A 21215-nucleotide genomic window follows, 5' to 3' on the forward strand; every position below is an offset into this window, starting at 1 on the left:
TACCTAATCTAAATCGACCCTCCTTCAGCTTAAAGCCATTCCCCCTTGTCCTATCACTCCATGCCCTTGTAAACAGTCCCTCGCCATCTTTCCTGTAGGCCCCTTCAGGTACTGGAAGGCTGCTATAAGGTCTCCCTGGAGCCTTCTCTTCTCCAAGCTGAATAACCCCAGCTCTCTCAGCCTGTCTTCACAGGAGAGGTGCTCCAGCCCTCTGATCATCTCCCAAACCCTTTCACCGCTGGTAACCTCCCTCAGCAGTAACGGTGAAGGATGAGGCGGGGGGGATTATCTGAGCCTACGACACGGGCTCAGTCCCCTACTCCATCGTCAGCACTTTCTATGAGCTTTTACAAGCCTCAGTGTGCTGCAAAACATTAATAATGCTTTCCACTACACAGTGATACTATGACCAGAGCTAGAGGTAACACTGTTGAGTGGTTCAAATTGAGTAGTAGCACAGCTTTATTCAATACTTCAGGTATTTTGTAAAATGTGAGCAATATAAATTAACTCTATCAGGTAAAGACCTCTGCAGGAAAAAGTGTTTAAAGACTAAAATATAAAGAAATAAGCATTCTACATGAGTGCCCATTTCAAAAGCATTTTTCTTTTGCCACTTACTAAGGTTTGCAGAAACATGCTGAAGGGATGTTTCTCTGTTACAACCTTTAACTCCGAGTTCTTAACCGTACCATAGATCATAATATTGCCATTCTTCACTGTCACCACTGCGTCAGCAGCTGTTTTTGGTCTCACAAAAAAGGATTTGACCTTTGGGATGGACAGGAAGCTGAAGGAGCAACTTTCTGAAAAAATAGCCTCCTGTTTACATTCGCCTTGTTTAGCGAACAATTATCTTGGGAGACATAAGTAATAAGCGTGTAAGTTTACATAAGCAGAAGTGTCATTTTGATAGCACTAAATATGAGTGCATGTCGAGCTGTCGCTGAGTAACTGTTCTAACTATAAAATGCTGATCTGTATTTTACCAATCAAAACCACAAAAATGCTAATGACAAGACCAACGGCACAGTCCATCAGAATCCAATGAAGCTAAAATGATATTTAAACATATTGCAAGCATTTACACCTAATGTCTAGATAATCTGACTTAATTTTAATGAAGCATCACCTCATTTTCTGGGGATGTAAAATAAGCAAAAATCAAACATGAAGTATAATAACTTATAAACTGTCTTCACAGTAATATTTACTTTAAATATTTTAAAGGAACAGTGCTGTTAAGGTACAACGTACAGTATCCAATCAGAAAAACAACTTCAAGAGCATCCCTGACAGTTTACTTTAATAGTACAACAGAATTTAATTTTATTTGCTTGGAAAAAACCACTATTATTTGAGTCCTTATATTCACAGTTTCATACAAGATCTTGAGAACTACACAAATTATGGAACAGATTTACTGCTATATACATGCATACCTCTATTAGTTTTACATTTGCATGTATTTAATATTCAGCAGATTCCGCAGATCACCTCTATGCTGCTACTCAGTGCACTACAGGATGGCAACGATGCTGACAACAAACTCATCCCCTGAGCATACCCAGGCAACTTCTCCTCTTAGTTACAGTAACAGGCCCTTGAAATCCCATCCCGGCTCAAAGGAAAATTTACCTCTTTGGTTACTTACATTTCTAATAATCAACTGGAACAAAGTCGTCCGCAGATCACTAATTGCCTATTTTGCAGAAAGATGTGATTGTACAACTGACAGATTTTGGAGAAAACTAAAAGCAGAAGCCGCCCCACGCTGCAGTACCCTAAGACCACAATGTCAAATAACCATGACCGCCAGCGTACCTCCTCCTGGGACAGTATGTTCTCCTCTGTTTCATCGCTAACATTACCAAATGTAAATGGAAGAAAACATCTAAAAACTCACTGGACTATTTCACGATACTGAAATGCAGGAAGAATAATTTTTGGCTTGCTATCTAAGGTGGTGAGAATACCTCATCAACATTTTCCCCAACACTCTCAAGGCAGCTATAGATCAACATCATATTTAGTGGTCAGAAGAAGTACCATGACAAGAACAGAATAGGCACCTATATGCTTTTAAACAGCTACTGACGACTCGAATTACAGAAAGCTCTGTCTGAAGAAAGATGTGCAAGCCATCTGTCCGCAGCTCAGCAGAATCCTGCATGCAGGCTCTGTGGTCAGCATTTATTTTTTTTGGATCCATTTACAGTGAAAAACGGATTATGAAATATAGCTCCTACATTTAAAAGTCCAATGGGATGGCTGTGATAACGCTACCTGTCTTACTGCTTAACACAGACCGCTGTGCTTTGGTTTCCTCTACTTGGACTTCTTTTTTTGCAGTACAGATGCTGGGAATATTTCTCTTAAACATTTGGCAAGCTTTTTTCACTTAAGAAAATTAAAAGCCTCCACAGAGTTAACCAATGTACGCTTCTTTACCTCTAGAACTTGACTTCAACTTTCCATCTGCCTCAAGTTCATCACCAACCGGTGTGCTGAGGCAGCAAAAGACTATGGATTAACCATCCGTCTGAAGAAAGCTGAGATAATGTGCCATCCTACACTTGGGAGAGGATAAAGATCTAGCATGACAATCAATGCAGATGTACTCTCATAATGGATTTCACTTACTGGGATGAGTTTTGTTTAAGCACTACCCTTAGTGATCAGTAAATCATTATTTAAATGTAAAAAGTTGTACCTTGCCTTCAGCAAAGTACCCACTGAACCTGAAACCAGCACGGTGTGACACCGAACAGTCCATCCCCACTCCACTTCTACCCAAGACTCAACCCTGCCTCCTCTTTTTCTTTCCCTTCCTCTCCCCACGGCCCCCAGGCCCTCACGCCCCATACGTTCAGACCACCTCAGCATCCAGCTCACCCCAAGCCCAGGTCTCCTTCCCTCTCTCTCTTCACTCCAGGACGGTCACCACTGCCACTCCAGCCATGCCCACGGCCTTCCTCAACACCTTCCTCTCCCTCTGCTCCTGCCCTTTGTCCTCTCCAAACTTCTTGGCATGTTGCCCCTGGATTTGCACCTTGTGCCAAGAAGCCATGCCCTCACACCAGCTTCTCCAAGTTTCACTTACTCTTTTTATCTCTTCCCTGAGCAAACTTTGGTCCTCGTCATGCAACTGGACTCCCTTCCACCACAACACAGACAAAAAAAGCCCAAACAAAGCAAAAAATAACCCTGGCCCTAGCAAGGTACCTGCTGCCACCACATGTTTATTCAGTCTGAGCTCCTTCTCCCAAGACATACCTTGTCTATTGACACTCTGAGCACAAAGACTAATTTCTATGAGGTGTTTGCACACTGCCTAGCAGAAGAAGAAGCAGCCCTCCTGTAATAGCATCATTTCTTTACTCCAAGGAGGCAGTGTCAGGACACCGTACTATTTTTAATGCAGCTCATCCAAGGGAAACCTACATCCTCTCTTTTTTTAATGCCTTCTAAACAATAAAACAAGTTGCTGTAACTGTTTGCAGGCACAAGTCACAACTGAGCAGGCTGCTGGATGTAAGGAATATTATTTAGCGTATCGACAGACTAGTCAAGCACAGGCATTTTGTAACGTTCCCAACATCATTCCAAAGGAGGTGAAGTGGAAAGCCAGCTTGTGTTTTCAGCCTTAGGTAACAGACATCCAAGACTTTTAACTGCCAGTCGCAGGTTTATTTGTCTGATCGTACAAAAATGTGAGCCCAATTCATTCCAGATGGGTGCGTACACGGGCACCCAAATTTACACAGGCACTTGTACAAACGTGCTCCTGCACAGACCCACTCTACCTGCCCAGCAAGGTGCAGAGCAGACCCTTAAAGGATCTATGCCACTTCTGTCCCTCCCCACACACTGTTAAAAAACTGCAACTTAATTTTCACTCGTGCATATCGTTGTGTGCAGAGTAGCTTGTGGCAAATGACAGCTGCTACACAAAAACATTTCTCCTGCGTTGCTTTCCAGCAAGCTCTCATTCGTATTCATCTTCCCTGTCCAGATGAAATGGCATGGCAAGGCAGCCTCCTGTTCAACAAGAAGTGAGGTCATCTGGGACAAGAATTTGTCCCCTTACATAAGGAACTTATAAAGTATATAGTAAGAAAATAAAAATAATACAGTTCCATAAAGCAGTAACAAAGCAGAATTGTGTGAGAGTGGTGGTCATTTGTCCCCCACAGAAAATATGATAAAGTGAATGTTTTTATTTTTTTTTTAAAAAAAAGCTCCAACAGCAAAGGGAGACAGACAGATGAAGGAAAGAAAACATCCTGGCCACTATGACACCAGCCTCAACATCTGCAGTTGGTGAGGAACAGAATTTATTAAGGCAAAGTGAATCCTCAGGGTGAAAACAAGTTCGAAACATACTTCAACCTAAAGAAAACAGGATGCTTCTCAAGCAAGGAAAGCAATTTATACTTCAGTGAAGAAAAACAAGTGTATTCATTTGTCTCAGTTGCCAACTGTCATAAATTGAGAGCCTCAAACTTTAATTGTCAGTTAAAAATATTTGCATGACAAATAGTTTTATCTCTATTTAATTGTCACCTATAGCCCTTTGTTCTCTCCCTTAGGAACCTGAAACAAGCACTAATCTGTTTCTCTTTGCTTAGTAGAGCATAAGGAGAAATAGATGCTCAGGTGTTTCCCCATCCTATCAGGCTTCTCATTCAGACTCACTAGGAAAGGATTCTCTTCTAGGTTCTCTTCTGTGGCTGAACCCTTGGCTCAAAAGGCATTAAAAGTTATATTTTATAAAGAAGTAACAATACATGTACTATATAGCTAGCTAGCTAGAAAAAAATTTGTGGTAATACTTCTGACAGACACACACTACATATGCTTGAGGACTGGTGGATGACAGATTTGGACCAAACACAACAGAGCCAAATGTTGATTGGGGCGAAGAACCCCTCCAGCACCACCGCTCTGTAGCCGTTTTGTACATGGCTACAACATTCAGGCAGGATGATGCTTCTCCAGTGCCGAGAAGCACCAACACCGCTTTTTGTTCCCCCCACATGCCCATCTCTGCAATGCTCTCTTTCCCACACCAACTTTGCTCTAGCTGTTCCTCACCAGCAAGGTGCAAGATCACTGCAACACACCAGCATGGAGACGGCGACCCCGAGAGCAGATGGCTGCTGCTTACAGGGTAGGGTGGCTGACGTGAAACGCCAGCGGTGTTGATACTCAAGCTGTGCTGGCTGCCGGCAAAATTCCAAACAAAATATCATGCTATTAGTCTACCTTGCGCGGTGCTGAACATCTGCACTAGTTGTCTCTTTTTCCTTCCTTTCTCCCCTACCTTTACCATCCCCACGCCCCTGCAATCAATCAGTAGTCCCAACCTGGAACCTCCTTGCTGTGAATCGGACGGAGCTGCTGACAGGGTGTGCTCCCCTCCAGAGTCTCAATTTTGCGATTCCTTGCATACTTTGCCTGCCAAACTCTCCATTTGTGAGTACTCAAAGCACGCTGCAAGGCCAGTCTCGCTTTCCACCCTGAAGACTGGGAACGTTTCATGCTCATCGTGTTGCCACCGAACATTTGGCATGGCGAGATGAGCAGTCCTTTATATTCCGCTGCTCTCTGTACTATGTATTAATTACAGGAAGGGCATCCAGAACATAGCTTAGGTCTCTTTAATGGCTTTTAGAAATCTAAACACATGAAAACAAACATTGGGTTTTGTTCTGTACATAATCCCTGCCAGCTGTGACTGAGCTTTATATAAACCGGGTTATTTGATCAACTTCCTTAATGAGAATTGCCTTGTAGTGTGCATCATCTCAGGAGGTAGGACAAAAAGTAAATTTTACTTAGCCCTATGCTGTAGTGTCATCATTTAGAAAAGGAATCAACAGAGCAATTAATTATTTTTACACACACACACTCCCATCTGAAATATTGGCATGATCTAGCACCGGACAGGTAACCGTTAAGAGTCTGGTAGTGCACAGATGTGCAGCATATTTATGGAATTAATCCAAAGACATTTGGCTTGGTGAGGAGTGGGAGGGGGAAGAACACCAAAATACTTTGGTCTTGTTTCTGAAGATTTGCTATTTGCCAGCTAGACCACATGTCAATGCAACACTTCTTCCATAAAAACAGAATCTTAATTCTGGAAAATTACAAGATTTGATATAGGAAGCATCAGCTACAAAAGTTGCAGCTATGGACACTAACAGCAAACTGTAAATCAAGGAGCAAAACACTAGCTCTGCCAGGAAGCAAGCAATCTGTGTGAGATGCCTGCAGAGTGAAAAACAGACACTCTCTCAGTGATATCAAAGCATTATTTACCACATCCTGGTCTAACTTCAAAACCAAACACGGGGTGCCATACTCCAGCCATACACAGGAGTTTCATTCCACAATTGTGAAGAATTGACTCTAGCATCCATATCACTTCACTGCTGCAGTCAGGAACACGGCCTCTTGACCTAGTGGGTGGCAAAAGGCGGGTGCCATGGACAATCTACGTTGACCATAACGGTGCCTGCTCCTCGAGCAAGCAGAAACACGGCTCCAACTTCAGCCCATCAGGTCTGATACGGTGGGCGTCACACATAAGACCAAGCAAGCCTCCAGAGGGGTTGGATCTGCAAGCAATGGCAGCATGATGGGAGCACACTCAGAAAAATACCTGTTTATAAGGGACAGCAACACTGGTAAATGAGGGGGCAGTGCTGACTGAATGAAGTGTGAGGGAGCTGCAGTTTCTTAACTGTGTCTAGGTGAGGGAAGGAAAAAAAAAAAAAGCAAAACCCAAAACCTTTCCAACCATGTCCTGGGCTGCATCAAAAGAGGTGTGACCAGCAGGTTGAGGGAGGTGACCCTGCCCCTCTACTCAGCTCGCATGAGACCCCACCTGGAATGCTGCATCCAGCTCTGGGGGCCCCAGTACAGGAGAGACATTGAGCTGTTGGAGCGAGTCCAGAGGAGGGCCACAAAGCTGATCTAGAAGGCTGGAGCACCTCTCCTATGAGGACAGGCTGAGAGAATTGGCGTTGTTCAGCCTGGAGAAGAGAAGGCTCCAGGGAGATCTAATTGCGGCTTACCAGTACCTGAAGGGGGCCTACAGGAAAGATGGTGAGGGACTGGTTATCAGGGAGGGTAGTGACAGGACAAGGGGTAATGGGTTTAAGCTGAAGGAGGGTCAATTTAGATTAGATGTTAGAAAGAAATTCTTTACTGTGAGGGTGGTGAGGCACCTGAACAGGTTGCCCAAAGAGGTTGTGGATGCCCCGTCCCTGGAGGTGTTTAAGGCCAGGTTGGATGGGGCTTTGGGCAACCTGGTCTAGTGGAGGGTGTTGTTGCCCGTGACAGGGGGGGTTGGAACTGGATGATCTTTAAGGTCCCTTCCAACCCAAACCATTCTATGTTTCTGTGATTCTATGATATAACTTTCAGGCTAAAAAGTCTGGTGAAAAAGAAGTAAAATCAGTGTCTAGAAAATTCAAGTATGTTCTTTCAGGTTGAAAAGAAATGCATCTGATAATCACGATTACTGAATGAGAATGGTGGAAACCTTGGAAGATTATTTGTCTCTCTTGTCTGCTTGACAAAAAAACAGGTGGTTCAATGTTATATTTTGCTTGAACTTATTTAAAATAGACATCTAAAGTCCCAAAATTAAAAGAAACCATTTTATATAGCAGTAGCATCATATGACTCCTCCTTCCATTACTAACGCCAACTACACCACGTACGGCAAAATGGCCAAGCAGCAAAGAAAAGCTGCTTCTTCCAATCTCCCAATGGCTTTTGTGCCTTTTCGCATAGTACAGAGACTTGAACAGACAAGACTCATTCTCAAAGTCCTTCTCAGCCACACTGTGGAGGAAAAAAATTTTCCAGTAGGTTATTTAATCCATAGCCCACCTTTAATTACTTGTACACAGGAAGAGAAACTTCTCGTTTCAGGCTTCTCAAAGCAGATTAGTGAAAGTGCTTTTGTTTATGGGGAAAGAGGGAGCAGGGTAACTTGCTTAAAACAATATATTTTTGCCATATGTAGGTAGAAAATAAACCCATTCATCAAGGATATATTAATAATAGATGAAAACCGGCTCCAGACACAAGATTACTTGGTGAAAATGCCAGAATAATGGACACGGAATTTTTATTCGATCAGCTCCAAATGACAGGGGAGATTAGTTTATGCAAAGGCCACAGAACAAGGCTTTATTTCAGAAAGTAATCCTTTAATTTAGCCAAGATTTTGTTTGTTCAGAGATACAATGGAACAGAACAAAAAAAATACATATCTGGCATACAGAAAGACAAGTCTGTGTACTGCACTTAAAAACAATTAAATAAGTGGTTCACACTAGAATAAAGCTTTTAACTATTGGAATAGGCAGAGCCAAATCTCGTATTTTGTGCATACAGTTTAAACTGCCAAACAGGGTTTATGTACCGATTAGTGGAGATTATGTAGAGTGGTACAGCCATTTTTTAAAAATACAATATTATTACAAAGAACCCCCAGAGGTTCATATGAAGATGGTCTCTATTTCATAGACAGTAAAAATCACTGAGGCACATCATCACAGCGATGACTTACTACTCCTGAAGGAGCCAGGGGAGTTGAGCTCAGGACTGTTAATGCAGGGAACAGCTCTCCCCTGCAAGTGAATATGCGAAAGCTGGTTTACAGCTTGTATCAGGTTTTTACTGGACTTTGAATGAGGTCTTAACACATCTGCATCTCTAGTCAGCTTCACCAGCTTTTTTAAGGAATTAGGACAAATTAAAAGCACCTAAAATATTTACTTTGAGACGTTTCTACTTCATGTCACTCTAGTAACATCACTGGTAGATATAAATCTTTGCCAGGCTTTTGGGAAAAGTTGCTTTCACAACCCCACTACATGCATGGGAGAATATTACATACTGGATCATGCCATTGCAAGGTTTCAGTTGGGATGTCTCAGGCCTTGCTTAAGTGTATGTCCAGCATTTTAGTCAGTAAAAGGCCATTTATCTTCCCTACAAACACAGATTTTAACATTACTTAACAGCTCTCAAAATGCATTTTTGGATAATTTTCTTCTTGTAAAACACATTTAACATGATTAATAGTCACTAGCAGCAGAAGAGAACTATAATATAAATATCACATCACTGGATTTTAGCAGTACATTAAAAGCGGGTAACACAGGTTGCTTAGAAGAAAACAAACATTTTTCAGTAACAGCCTTTCTCTGCAGTTTGACTGAAATAGGGGAAATTGAAGTATATAGCAATATAGTATATAGCAACAACAGCATTATCCATTACTTACCCAAATACTCTCATACTGGGATGCCATCTGAATCATGTCCCACCTCACCTAAACCAGGCACTACACTGCTGTGTGTACTGTAAGTATCCTACATTCTGAGTACTGTATGGCCACAGCTACGTATACTATATAACCCCACATCACGCATGCAGTATACTCATTGTTGCCACATCTTCTATCACATCTCCGTGCACTCTGGGAATATCCTCCCTAACACTACACAGAGCCCTGCTCTCCCGCTTCTCACATCATCTTACTAACACCTGTAAACCACCCAGGAAAACCTTGGCAGAAGCAATACCAAACTGCGTTTTATGAAAATATACACCAAAGGCAGTTTCCCATCACCATTTCATCACTCCTTTCGAGTGCAAACTCTGCAGGTTCTCCAACGATCCTGCTCACACACACAACTGGGCGGCTCAGGTCCGTGTAAGCAGGATCAAGACCCTGGCCTGGGAAGTCCTTAGCACAGAAAATGTGGGTAAGGCGCTTCAGTTGGCATAACAGCTTAGCTACATCAGACAAGGTTAAGCTATGTTTATGTAGGTCCAAAATATACCTGTGTCTCTATGCTTTCCCTCAAAGATGAAGAGAAAGAAGAGAAATTTACTATTACGGAAAGCCCATGTGATTTACATGGCTGATGGCACACTGCACCCCAAAATCTTCACAGATATTACTGAGGCAAGCATGCTCTTTGGCCAGGAGATTGCACAGCTTGCAAATTAAAAACACAACTGAAGTTCTACCACTTCTCCTCACTGCCACCAAAACAAGAGAGAAAGAAAAGGTTTGTTTGGGAGGCGACAACATGCCCACAAGAGGAGTCTAGACCTCAGGATCACTGCAGTGATAGACTGGAGAAACTTCTGTGGCAGACCACAGGCTGATGAGAAAGTCTCCTTGAGCAGAGCAGCCTTGGGGAAAAAAGCATCCCTCAGCAAAGAGGCAACAGGCAGAAGTGAGAAATGCAACAAATCAACAATAAAGATAAAATTAAGAAAAAATTTGCCACTTACTACAGGTTTTTTTAGGGCTGGCTGAGAAGGGAAGTGGCCCAAGCCAACCACTCTGTCCTGAAGAGACCTCTTCCCAGCCTAGATAATAAAAGTTATAATGTGATTTTCTGTAACGCTGTATTCCATCAGTGCATCCAAGGGAGGACTGACAGGAAAGCGCTCTTTTAATTTTGTCCTCTCTCCTTCTCCGAAACAGCAGTAACCACATGTGTACCTTAGCACTTCTGCACCCTGAAGACGAGGGCTTGCTCCTGCCCTAGGAAGAGCCGAAATGTTGGGGGGAGAACGGAAGAAGAGGAGCGCCGGGATGAAGCCCTCGTGCTTTGGGCTTGCTGCTCTGGTGCCCGCTAGCAGCGCAGGCAGCAGCTGCTGCCACTTTGGGAGCTACGTTTCTTCCGCGCAGTGCCCGTAGCTTCACAGACCCAGACCCGATGCCGGCAGCAGCGCCAGCCAGCCTCACTTCCCCAGCTGCTGGGAAAACGGGGAGACGGGACTGCTGCGGGATGTTTTGTTCCCAGCAGTCTGACTGCTTCCCTATGCCTGTTTGCAGAATACTGCCCAGGAGCAGGCAGGAGTCACAACCGGGCCACGTCCAGATGTGCTATGCTTTGAATCAGGTTTCCAAGGACAAACCTCAGCGAGAGTTTCAGAATTCGCTGCTCCCACCCCTTCGCTGATCTAGGCCCATGCTTTCAACCACCTTCATACGACCAATCCTGAGGAATCCAAGCATCATTAATGTTATTGCAATGCAGAAGATCTTATGTCACTTTCAAAGAGAAAATTTCAATTATCTCTGTTATTCTCATGCTAAGAAAATATTGTCCTGAGGTTGCCAAGAAATAAAGCCCATGGTAAAACTGTGTTGAAGACAAGCAGGTGTTTAAGCCCATTCCTGTCCCAGAAGGGACAAGCAGGACCCCTGGAGAGCTGCTGTCACCCTCCCTCTCCTTGCCAGCAGGACCTCTAGAGAGACCCTGGAGAGCTGGCCCTCCTCTAGCCACAAATGCTTACGATGCAGAAATAATTTCAAGCAAGATTTTAACTCGCAATTTTAGAAGAGCAATTCCCAAACCTGAAGGACCTGTCCCTTTCAAGCACACTTTTAGTCCCATACTCTTTCTATAATAACGAGTTCAAAAGGAATTAAAGCTCAAGCAACACAACGGAAGAGATACTCAAGTGCTTTAGACAGTGGAAAATGAAGAAAAATAGACATTATGTGAAAGAAACTGCTGGGCTCTGTGTTGTACCGGACTATAAGACAATGAAAAGAAATACTGTCAACCTACAAGGGAAAAGAACATCAGGCAGGTAATAGTCTATTTATAGAAAAAAACCCATTTATAGCAATGCTAACACAAAGGGGAAAAAGTGCCTAAAACAAATAGCCCTTTACCGGTCTGACGAAAAGCACGCCCACGTCCATGTCAGCCTCCAAACTGACTTGCAAAGACTTTGTGTCAGGCCCTATTTAAGACTCCACCGTAGGAGGGACAAGGAAAGAAGCTATTATCCCACGTCACCTGAAGTCAGCTGGAGTTTTTTTTCCCTGCTCACAGCAACACCGAGCATTATCCAGCCTACAGATAAAATGTTCCCAAAATAAAGCTAATTGAAAAACTAAAATATGCAAACATATAGCCCAGAAGACTTATAGGAAAAATACTTGGGTAATGCAAGACGAATAAAAATATTCCATAGAAATGAAGGAAGAGGAACAGAAGAAGGTTGAATTTTCCTGGAGTTCTTCATATGTGCTTAAGAAAATGTCTAGAAAATAAAATGTAAATATTATATGAGATATATAATATTTTATATATATATAAGATTATATAAAGAATTCTTAGAAAATCTAATTTAAATCCCTCAAAACCAAAATTGAAACACTCTATTACCATTAAAAGGAAAATAAGATAGAACAGTTGTGACAGGCATTACAACTGCTTAGCTTCTTATCCTGTGAAATTTCTGAAATATTACTTACCATCAAGTCACTGACCTACGGAAATACCAGAAGGAAGTAAAGAAGGGCAATGCATTAAGCTACAATTCAGAATTTGGATGATGAAATAAAAAATAAGTGAGGTACCTTTTAAAAGTGAATTATATAGATTTATAACTATTTCATAAGCACGAACTTTTCAATAGTTTGTCTCCTCCTGCTTCTCTTTCTACATGAAGAAACAAACTTCTTTTCCTTTCTAGTCTGATTTCCAGCAATGGCATCTGCTTCTCACATCAAGGTTAGCATTTCAGTGAAATTTTTTCCTGACCGACAAACCTGCTATGGGTAAAACAGTGGTGAGACAATTCCAGATTTCCCTCTGAGCAAAATGGTTTCAGGGCAGCATCCCCGTTAAGCGATGATGAATTATGGTGAAAAGTTGTGTATGAACACTCAGATGAATATTAAATTAGATCAGCTTTGTTAAAGACATCACAACAAATATGAGATGAATCAGTGAATACCAGGCAATTATTAACGAGCTCTTCAAAGCGAGCCCACTGCAAAGCTCACTGCAGTCACTAGAACGATACCCTTAGGGCAGGTACGGGACGTATAGCGGCGAACAGGCAATGCCAATACTGACTGGAGAGAAGACTGCTCACCAATCACTTGAACACAGAAAGGGAAACAGGGGATGGTCACGAAACCACTTATGGTAATGAAGGCACAGCCACCGCTGTGTCACAGCAGATTCAGCCATCCAGGCAGTGGAACAGGCACAAATCCTGATTTCTCAGAAAAATGAACTTGAGGACAATTCACTACAGAGCTTATGGCTACAGCTCAGGCCTAGGCACAGCTCAAAGACAGAGAAATGAATGCCTGGACAGCACACAGGTCCCTAAAAGGAACATAAACCACCACCCCTACCTTTCTGGAAGTTCAGCCACGGAGGGAGTTCCCTTTGCTATTCTCATGCCAAAGGGGTACCCTGCTCTCCTCTTTGCCTTTTTGGTATGGCTAAACCAGGTTTCCTTTACCCCAAAAGACTCCTACTGCCACTTCAGTTGCTGACTGCTTTCAGATCTGCAAAGAACGGTGTTTAGGCAATTATGATCCCTCTCAAACTCCACCACGGAGCAGTTCAGTGCCATGCCACAACATGAGAGGCATGCACTGATAAGGTCATTCTGCTGACACTATCGCTGTAGTATGACAACCGGGCAGAAAACAGTCAGAAAGCTACAAAATATTTAAGTAATATTTGGCTGCTAACAGAGGGGAGAAAAAAGAGCTGGGGCAAACCAGATGAAAATCAACACCGTGAGCTGTTGGCTTGAAAAACAAACAAGCTTTGCATCCGCCAGCAGCAGCGTACTCACAAGTCACTGAGATCTCACTAAGGCTGAAGATTTGTCCCTTGCGGTGCTATGACCCATCATCCCATAGTTCACCGAGGAACCAAGTAGCTGGGTCATGCGATGGGCAGATGCACGTGGGAGAGAAACCCTCTGGCTGCTGGAGCTGCTCCGGCTCCCGGAGTCCCCTCTGTGACCAGTGAAGCACACCAGCTCCCCCGCCCCGAGCTTCTGCAGCCCCGGGGAGCGGGGACAGGCTTCAACCTGGACTCATAACCTCCTTTGGATGGATACCTGACACACTGAGAAAATCAAGGTGGAGAAGCTTGCTTCTTCCAAAAAAAAAACCCCCACCAACAAACCCTTAAAAAAATGTTAAATATACATGCACACCACACAAACAACATAGAGAGAGAGAACCACGTTCTTTCTCCTTCCCAACTAAAAGAGTCATTTAACTTGTTTTCTTAAAACCATGCTCTAATTTGATAGATGTGGAAACTGACTCCCACTATCCTGTAAAAAATGAAAAAGACAAAAAGAAAAAGAAATTAATACTAATAATCCAGAGGATTAGGGATCAGAGGTTAGTGCACAACCTTTTAATGAGCGAGGTATTTAAAGACTGATGACACAGTATATTTTTATTCTTCAGCAATTTAGTACAGAAGTTCACATTGATTGCTTAAAAGGCCATTCGATTTTATTTCCCATATTTAATTGTTCTTAGTGCCCAATAAATGGTTGACTGGAGAAAGTAAAGCATTCTTTTATTCTTTTTGTATCATTAAAAATACTGTCAGCCCAACTCGCTCATTCACACGCCCTCTACATGCCCTTCATGTTTTCACAAAACCGTGCGGATTATCTGTTTTTCATTACCACAAAACCTGAAACCCCCACAGTGCTCAGGCTCTCTAACCTGAACTAAACCTCTCACAGGTGCATGAACAAAAAGGAGGTATTTTACCATTCCCAAGGAGAACTTTATAAATATGACAAAGAAAAACCATAGGCTTGCACGGGGGGAATTTTGTTTTACCTAAAAATTTACATCTTCTGTGAAAAAGGGCTGCCTGCTAAGTCCTTATGTCTTACCATGGCTTGGATCTCTTCAGATCCTGCTCGTTGAGCAAGAGCTGCAGGCTCTCAGATCAGGAAAAGATGTATTTAAACACATGGCTTAGTTACTGCTTAAAGTTCAGCATGTGCTTAAATTAGCTCATCATCTGCTCATCTTTCTCCTTGTCAACAGAGAACAAATGTGAAAAACACAGGAAAGGTTCTTTCACGTATCAAGTATTTGTTGTCTCTCACGACGCAGCTAAATTATGCCACTCGGTGAACATCGTGACAACTTCCTAGGTACAGTTATTTTTGTGTTTTCCAAGACTTACCTAGTTATCTGGACAAAACGTACAATTCCTAGGTTGCTATTTATACAACATTCAGACATTGTGGGTATTTGTTGAACCCATCTACATAACTTGCATGATTTCAAACTCACCAGAACCTGGAGAAAAAAATCATTAGCTTTTAGTTTCTCTCTCTTCTCAGCATTTCTATGATGTAAGAAATTATTATCACCGCTTTACATCCAGGGAGCTGAAGCACAAAGAAATATGGTTCGGATTTGCAGAAGGTTCTGAGGAAGTTTAATGGCCAGATCGCCTTATCTTAATTCCTAACATGTTACCCTTACTTTCAACAAACTCTGAAGGTGAAACTGCTAATGCCATTGAACTCCACAGGATATTTTACAATGATTTCAACAGTGTCAGGATTTCATCTTCTAACGTCAGGAGAATTTTTATCTAAATAAAATCTGGGACTTTTCCTTTATAGCAATTCACAATATTTTATCACATACCACTGAATTACTGAAAAGTTAACTTGTTTCACTACTACATTTAAAGAGAATCTCATTCAGTGGAAAATATAGATTCGTAACAAAAAAAAGAAATACATAGCATACAAGAAGTTTCATCAAAATACATACATGTGTATGAAAGGCAACTTTAAAAATTATTTTTCATGTACCACAATACTGATGATCTCATCACTGTAGAAAGGAATAGTGAAACATTAACAAAAAAAGGAAATGGCATAAAAATTTCTTTTGAAAGATAACAATGTAGAGTTTTTGAAATGTAATCACATAGTTGAACTAGTACAATAATATTGGATCTGTAATCTACTTAAGTATCTATTGATTGACACCCATGACAAAATAACTGTTGCCCTAATAGGATTCACATCCAACATTTTTTAAGTTTCCCAAATACTTCACATGGTACACTTACATATAAATCAATTAATATTGACTGATTGATCAATAAATGCACAATATGAAAAACAGTTTTGGTGGCTTTATGTTCTCCGCAGAGCAGCTTCACCTACTGATGATTAATTTTAATTTACTTTAAAGGATTCTATTGCACTGAAACTTTAATTAAAAACGAAATGAGAAAGTCTATAAAGTCTGCATAGCATCAATTACCTAGACTTGATATCCTGCACTTCGCCTACCCTCTGTACATATGGTTTCTGTTAAAATAATTGGAAAGCACTTCTGAACAATGTCACCCACACATCCATTCTAAGAGCGAGAGGATATATTACCATTAAACGTCACTAATATTAATAAAGAAACAATTAATTCTTCATTACCTATTTCTAAAATACACCATCAGACTCCTTCAGTTCAAACACAAATAAAACATTACACATGCCTGTCAGTGAAATGGGTAATCATCATCATTGTTGTAATTTATACTGCTTTCTGTTGTAAGTCTAATGCCTCATTTATTTATAAAGCTTTTTGGCTGACATTATAAATAGCCTCTTTGAAATATTAAAAAAAATCTAGCTCTTATTAAGCAAACTCCCATACCCCTTGCCAACTCTTTCCTTATAAAATGTTGCTTCTAATTTGCATTACACTTTCCTTTGGTGAACAGACAACATTTACGTTTATAAATTTTGCTTTTTCAGTAGAACACACTAAATAATACTTTCCATTGACTTATGTATGTATATAAAAAACACATATTCAGCAAACTAATCTCAACCCCAAAGAAAATTACAATGAAGAAAATCCACCCGGAAAATTATTTGGAAACCGCTGGTAAGTTTACACCAGGAATAAGTCGGCTCAGAAGCCGTACAGTATCTGATTTAAAGATCAACCCTACCAACACCGGTTTGGATCAGGCACAAGAACAGTTCAATGTTTTAATTATTAAAAAAGCATGGAATTGTCACAGTCCTCATCCGTCCAGCCAGCATCAGGTTACAAGCCTCCGAGGTGTCTCTGGCATGCTGCCTGGACTATTTATTGCTATTTGTAAATTAGACGCTTGTGTAAGAATGTCAATTTTAAATATCTCTGTTTAAATGAGCCTGATAAGAGATGACCAGATATACATTTTATGAGACTGCTAAATAATTGCATCACGCAAAGCCAGCCTGTGAATTTTACAGGACAGCTAATAATGTCCCAGCACGCTCACAAGGTAGCTTGTGGATTCACCATTAAAAGAATAAAGCTATCGGAAAGAATAAAAAGTGTGCGCTCTAAACCTGTAACAACAGAAATACCGAGAAAGTCAACTATCATCCATAACGAGAACAATCTCTGAGCCCTCCACAGCCGAAAGTAATGGAGAGTCTAAGGTGCCCCTATCAATCCTGCTAATACACTTCCAGCAATTATTTTCTGTGCTCTACATCAGTAAGTTAAAATATGTTTCCAGTGCCTAACGCAGCAGTCATTAAAGTTTCCCCTGCCTCAATCAGCATAACTAATGAGGCCATATAATAACAGAATGCAATCTCTAATGAAAAGCCGAACGAAGTCTCCCTGCAACAATACTGCTCGTGATTTAGTATTCTCAACTTGTCCATCCTCCATCTTTTACTCTGTGGATATTATCACCACTCACAAAATTACATTTCAATGGACTTGTCAGGAAATAAGTAATAAATTAATCAGGCAGCATAAACCAATTACAGCCATTTTCTGTGTGTTTTCTTTCAGGGCCCACGCATGAATGCAGCGCTGGCCGCAGCGGTTACTCCTGCAGACCGCTGGCAAGCGCTGCGGGGGGTGCGCAGTAACGCCGCTGGAAGGGGGGGCTGAAAGCATCTCTGCTCCGTTGAAGCTATCGCAGGTACTGTTGATGCCAGTGGAGCTCCAGCACCAAAATGCTGAGGGGGTTTTTTTATTTTTTTTTTTTAAAAACGTATTTACAAATCTATATAGCGGACCCATTCGGGGACTTTGAAAAGTGTCACAAGATGCCTAACAGGAAAACTTCAAGCACCTAAGTAGGTTTGCAAGTGTAGCTCAGTCTCCTTCCAGTTGTCAGGAGTGACAAAGGAAGGTGCCTACAGGATTACGTTGTTCTGAGTATGTAAATGTTAAATTTGGAAGTACCCAAGGCAAATTATGTTACAGCTACGCTGAGGGAACTGGGAGGGCATTTAGTGGTATCCCAACTCTGTTCAGGCTGTAACGTGAGTCCCCCCTTCCCTCTGACTGCTTGGAAAACCTTGAATATTGATGATGTTCTAAACACGTGCAATGAGCAACAGTACCATCTGAATTACCAGTCGAGAGCTCCCACGCTAACAGGGACCGAGTGACTCAAATTGAATGCCTCTTGCTCCAGGCTGTGTGAAAATTCGGGAAGAGCAGCTCACTGGTTTAGCACCTCTGGTTTAAGGCATTGTACTCATCTTCACGAGTGAGAGAGCTAGAAGGACATTTTTTCTAACAAATAAAGCTCAGATGCTGAAGCACGAGGCACACAGAATTTCACAGCAAATTATTTGGATGCAAAATCTGAAGCAATACAGGCCCCTAGTCCTGCACAAAATGATATAGAAACTCCTTGCTTAACAAGGAAAGCAAGTACACGTATTCAGGGCCTTCAAAAGCATCTATATGGGCTCTAAAAAGATGTACTTCCAAATAAAAAACTTTTCTACCAACTGCTTCTGTCAATATATAACGAAGATTTATGCATGCAAACACACTCTTTAAATACATGCAATATTTCAATGAACTCTTAAACTTAGTGCTGCAAGGGTTATTACACAAGCATCATGCACCTGCCAGACTCCAGACCCTCATACAGAACCGGAATCCTTTTCATGAATTTTGTCTGTGTCGTGTCTTGGCTGGGAAAAGATCCAAGTGGGTTAAGCTCTGGGAGCTCCTTTTCATTGCCACTTTTTGAAGGCTGAATATTGTTTAACCTTTCCCCTGGAGTCTGCATAAAATTCCTAGAGGGCTGTTCGAGCCTCATATGGTCTAATTAAAAGTGGGATTTATTAAGACTGGAATAAAATAAATTAAAAAAAATAAAATTTGTCATAATATACGTAACCTCATATTTGGCACGAGGTAGGCCAGAAGTGCAGTAAAAAATTAAGTTACAGCATTTAAAAAAAAATTATCTATCAAGCACTTTTGCCACCAAGCCAGCTGCCAAAGTAATATCCCACCTTCATGACTGTTACAATTCTTTTCTTTTCTTGATTTATCCTCACACTAGACGGCTCCTACCAAGAAGTCATGTGCTCTTATACTCTTCCCTATATTCATTTAAAACTGCATTTAATCTACTTAATGGTTTCAGACCCTGTTTTCTTGCTTCCCCATTTTACGTTATCATCCTCAATACTTCTTCGAAGGTAGAACCAAAGCAGCTCCTACTTTGATGCCACTGGTCGAGGACGCGAGGGACTGAACCAGACAGTGTACTTTTCTCCTCCACCTCCAAGAGCAAGGAAATAAGGTCTTAAGAGCTAATGCCCATGGAATATCTACAAAACAACCAGAGGTGAGACATGCTTCCAAAACAGGTTTAGTTGCACTAGTTCAGGTGCTGACAGCAATGAAAGCTGTTAGCCTGTGCTCAAGTCTACGCCACTGTGCTTTCTCTGCAGCTCAGACCAAGGTTCATCCTTCATCCACTTGTGTTGAAGCCACATCTCTGACCGCAGCAGTACACATGTATCTTTAGACAGCCCATCTGACATGAGTATTGTGCTGTCAGAAAGACACCACGAAAAACTGAAACAATTAGTCCCACCCTGTCAAATGAAAAGGGACTGGCAGCACCCACACATCTGTACAGCACTGGGGAAAATCCCTCTGAAGCACAAAGACCCCAGGAGCCAACGTCACGAGCCGACCCCGATACACCATGGTGACAGTAATCAGTAGCAGAGTTTTCAGATTTTCGCTACTCCTCAGTAGGCTTTTCCCTACAACACGCCTTAGCACCCAGCCCTGCGGCAGCAGCATTTTGAGCAACCGTGCAACTCAAACCTTTAACCCAGTTCGCCATAACCACAACCAGGAAAGATTTAGCGAGCCAGCAGGTCTACTGCAGAGACAGAGCTAGAAATTTGCTAACAAACCGGCACGCTCTGCAGCAAAAGCTCGTTTATTATCCCCGCTTCAACTCTTGTTGCCACAGTGCAACAGCCCTTTGAGGTAAACCTCTTTCCCATCCAGCTTCAAATTTCATGTGTTTAATTTCCTCGTATTATCCCAATTACTTCATGATGGGTCATGCTAAATGATTTCCCTTCCTTCTTCATTTTTTTGCTTCTATACATTTTTATATATTTCAAAACCAGCAAGGTGGTTCTTGTGCCCCATCGTTTCAGTCCCCGTTAGCATTTAAATCTTTCGGATTTGTACCTGTGAGTCAGTACTTCCAGCACCTCAAGTCTGTTTAGTTCGCTGGCTCTTTCAGTGTGTAAGCGTCTTGGTGTCAAATGCCATATCTTACCTTCCAAAGGAGAATATAGCTCCAGTTACACTCACTTCAGGGTTTTTCTATTCTGGGAAACAAAGCAAAACAAACAAAAACAGACAAATGCACCATTTTCCCCTGTTGCCCTTGATTTGACTTCACTATGGTCCACATTAACAGAAACAGCAGCTAAACCGTCTTTGAAACTTTATTCACCATAGCAAGAAAAAAAGAAGGAAAAAAAGACTGGTGAAATGCCTTTAAAACATGCTTTAATCTAGCTGGAATGCCATAAATTGCTTCCAGATGTGCTCCATACAAAAGTCAATCATAGCTATTTATACTGACACTCTGCAGTCCAAACAATCTGAATCCAAATGCCATGTCTCTGCTACAATAAAGCTATAAATGTCAGTTTTGTTGAATTTGGAGAGGTGTTGAAGAGTTCATGCTAGTTTGCTTTCTGGGCTATTTGTTAGCCAGAAATTATTAAAAAAAAGGGGGGGGGGGGGGGACAAAAAGAAAAGAAACTTTCAAAATAGGTCCTTTCCTTGCTGAGCTATTCTTAAAGCACACCTGACACCTTCCAATCATGACCTTGAAAGTGCCACAGGTTACAAGTTGAAATTCATTTCATAAGTTAGAAAAATGTAGTGCTTAGGCTCTGAGCCAAGAATAACCGAAGGGCTTGGCAAGGCTCCCATGCCCTCCCCTAGACCGAACACACACGTAGTACACCTGGGACTAAATGAACTGAAGTACAGTAAAATGACACACGGACTGCAATAATGCCTCTAT

The 21215-nt window shown here is 41.7% G+C and overlaps 1 protein-coding gene across 4 annotated transcripts in view; it reads right to left on the reverse strand.

The window, feature by feature from the left end:
- Positions 1 to 21215, reverse strand: part of RARB (retinoic acid receptor beta) — a 335268-nt gene that overhangs the window by 238417 nt on the left and 75636 nt on the right. Inside the window, exon 3 of one of the 4 annotated variants that reach the window (XM_054815867.1) lies at positions 20454 to 20505. The exons of the other annotated variants lie outside the window; for them this stretch is intronic. The gene's annotated coding sequence lies outside the window, so the exon portion shown is untranslated. The remainder of the gene's footprint in view (positions 1 to 20453; positions 20506 to 21215) is intronic. 4 annotated transcript variants of the gene reach the window in all.

The sequence above is a fragment of the Grus americana genome, chromosome 2 (genome assembly GCF_028858705.1).
Source record: "Grus americana isolate bGruAme1 chromosome 2, bGruAme1.mat, whole genome shotgun sequence".
Classification (NCBI taxonomy): domain Eukaryota; kingdom Metazoa; phylum Chordata; class Aves; order Gruiformes; family Gruidae; genus Grus; species Grus americana.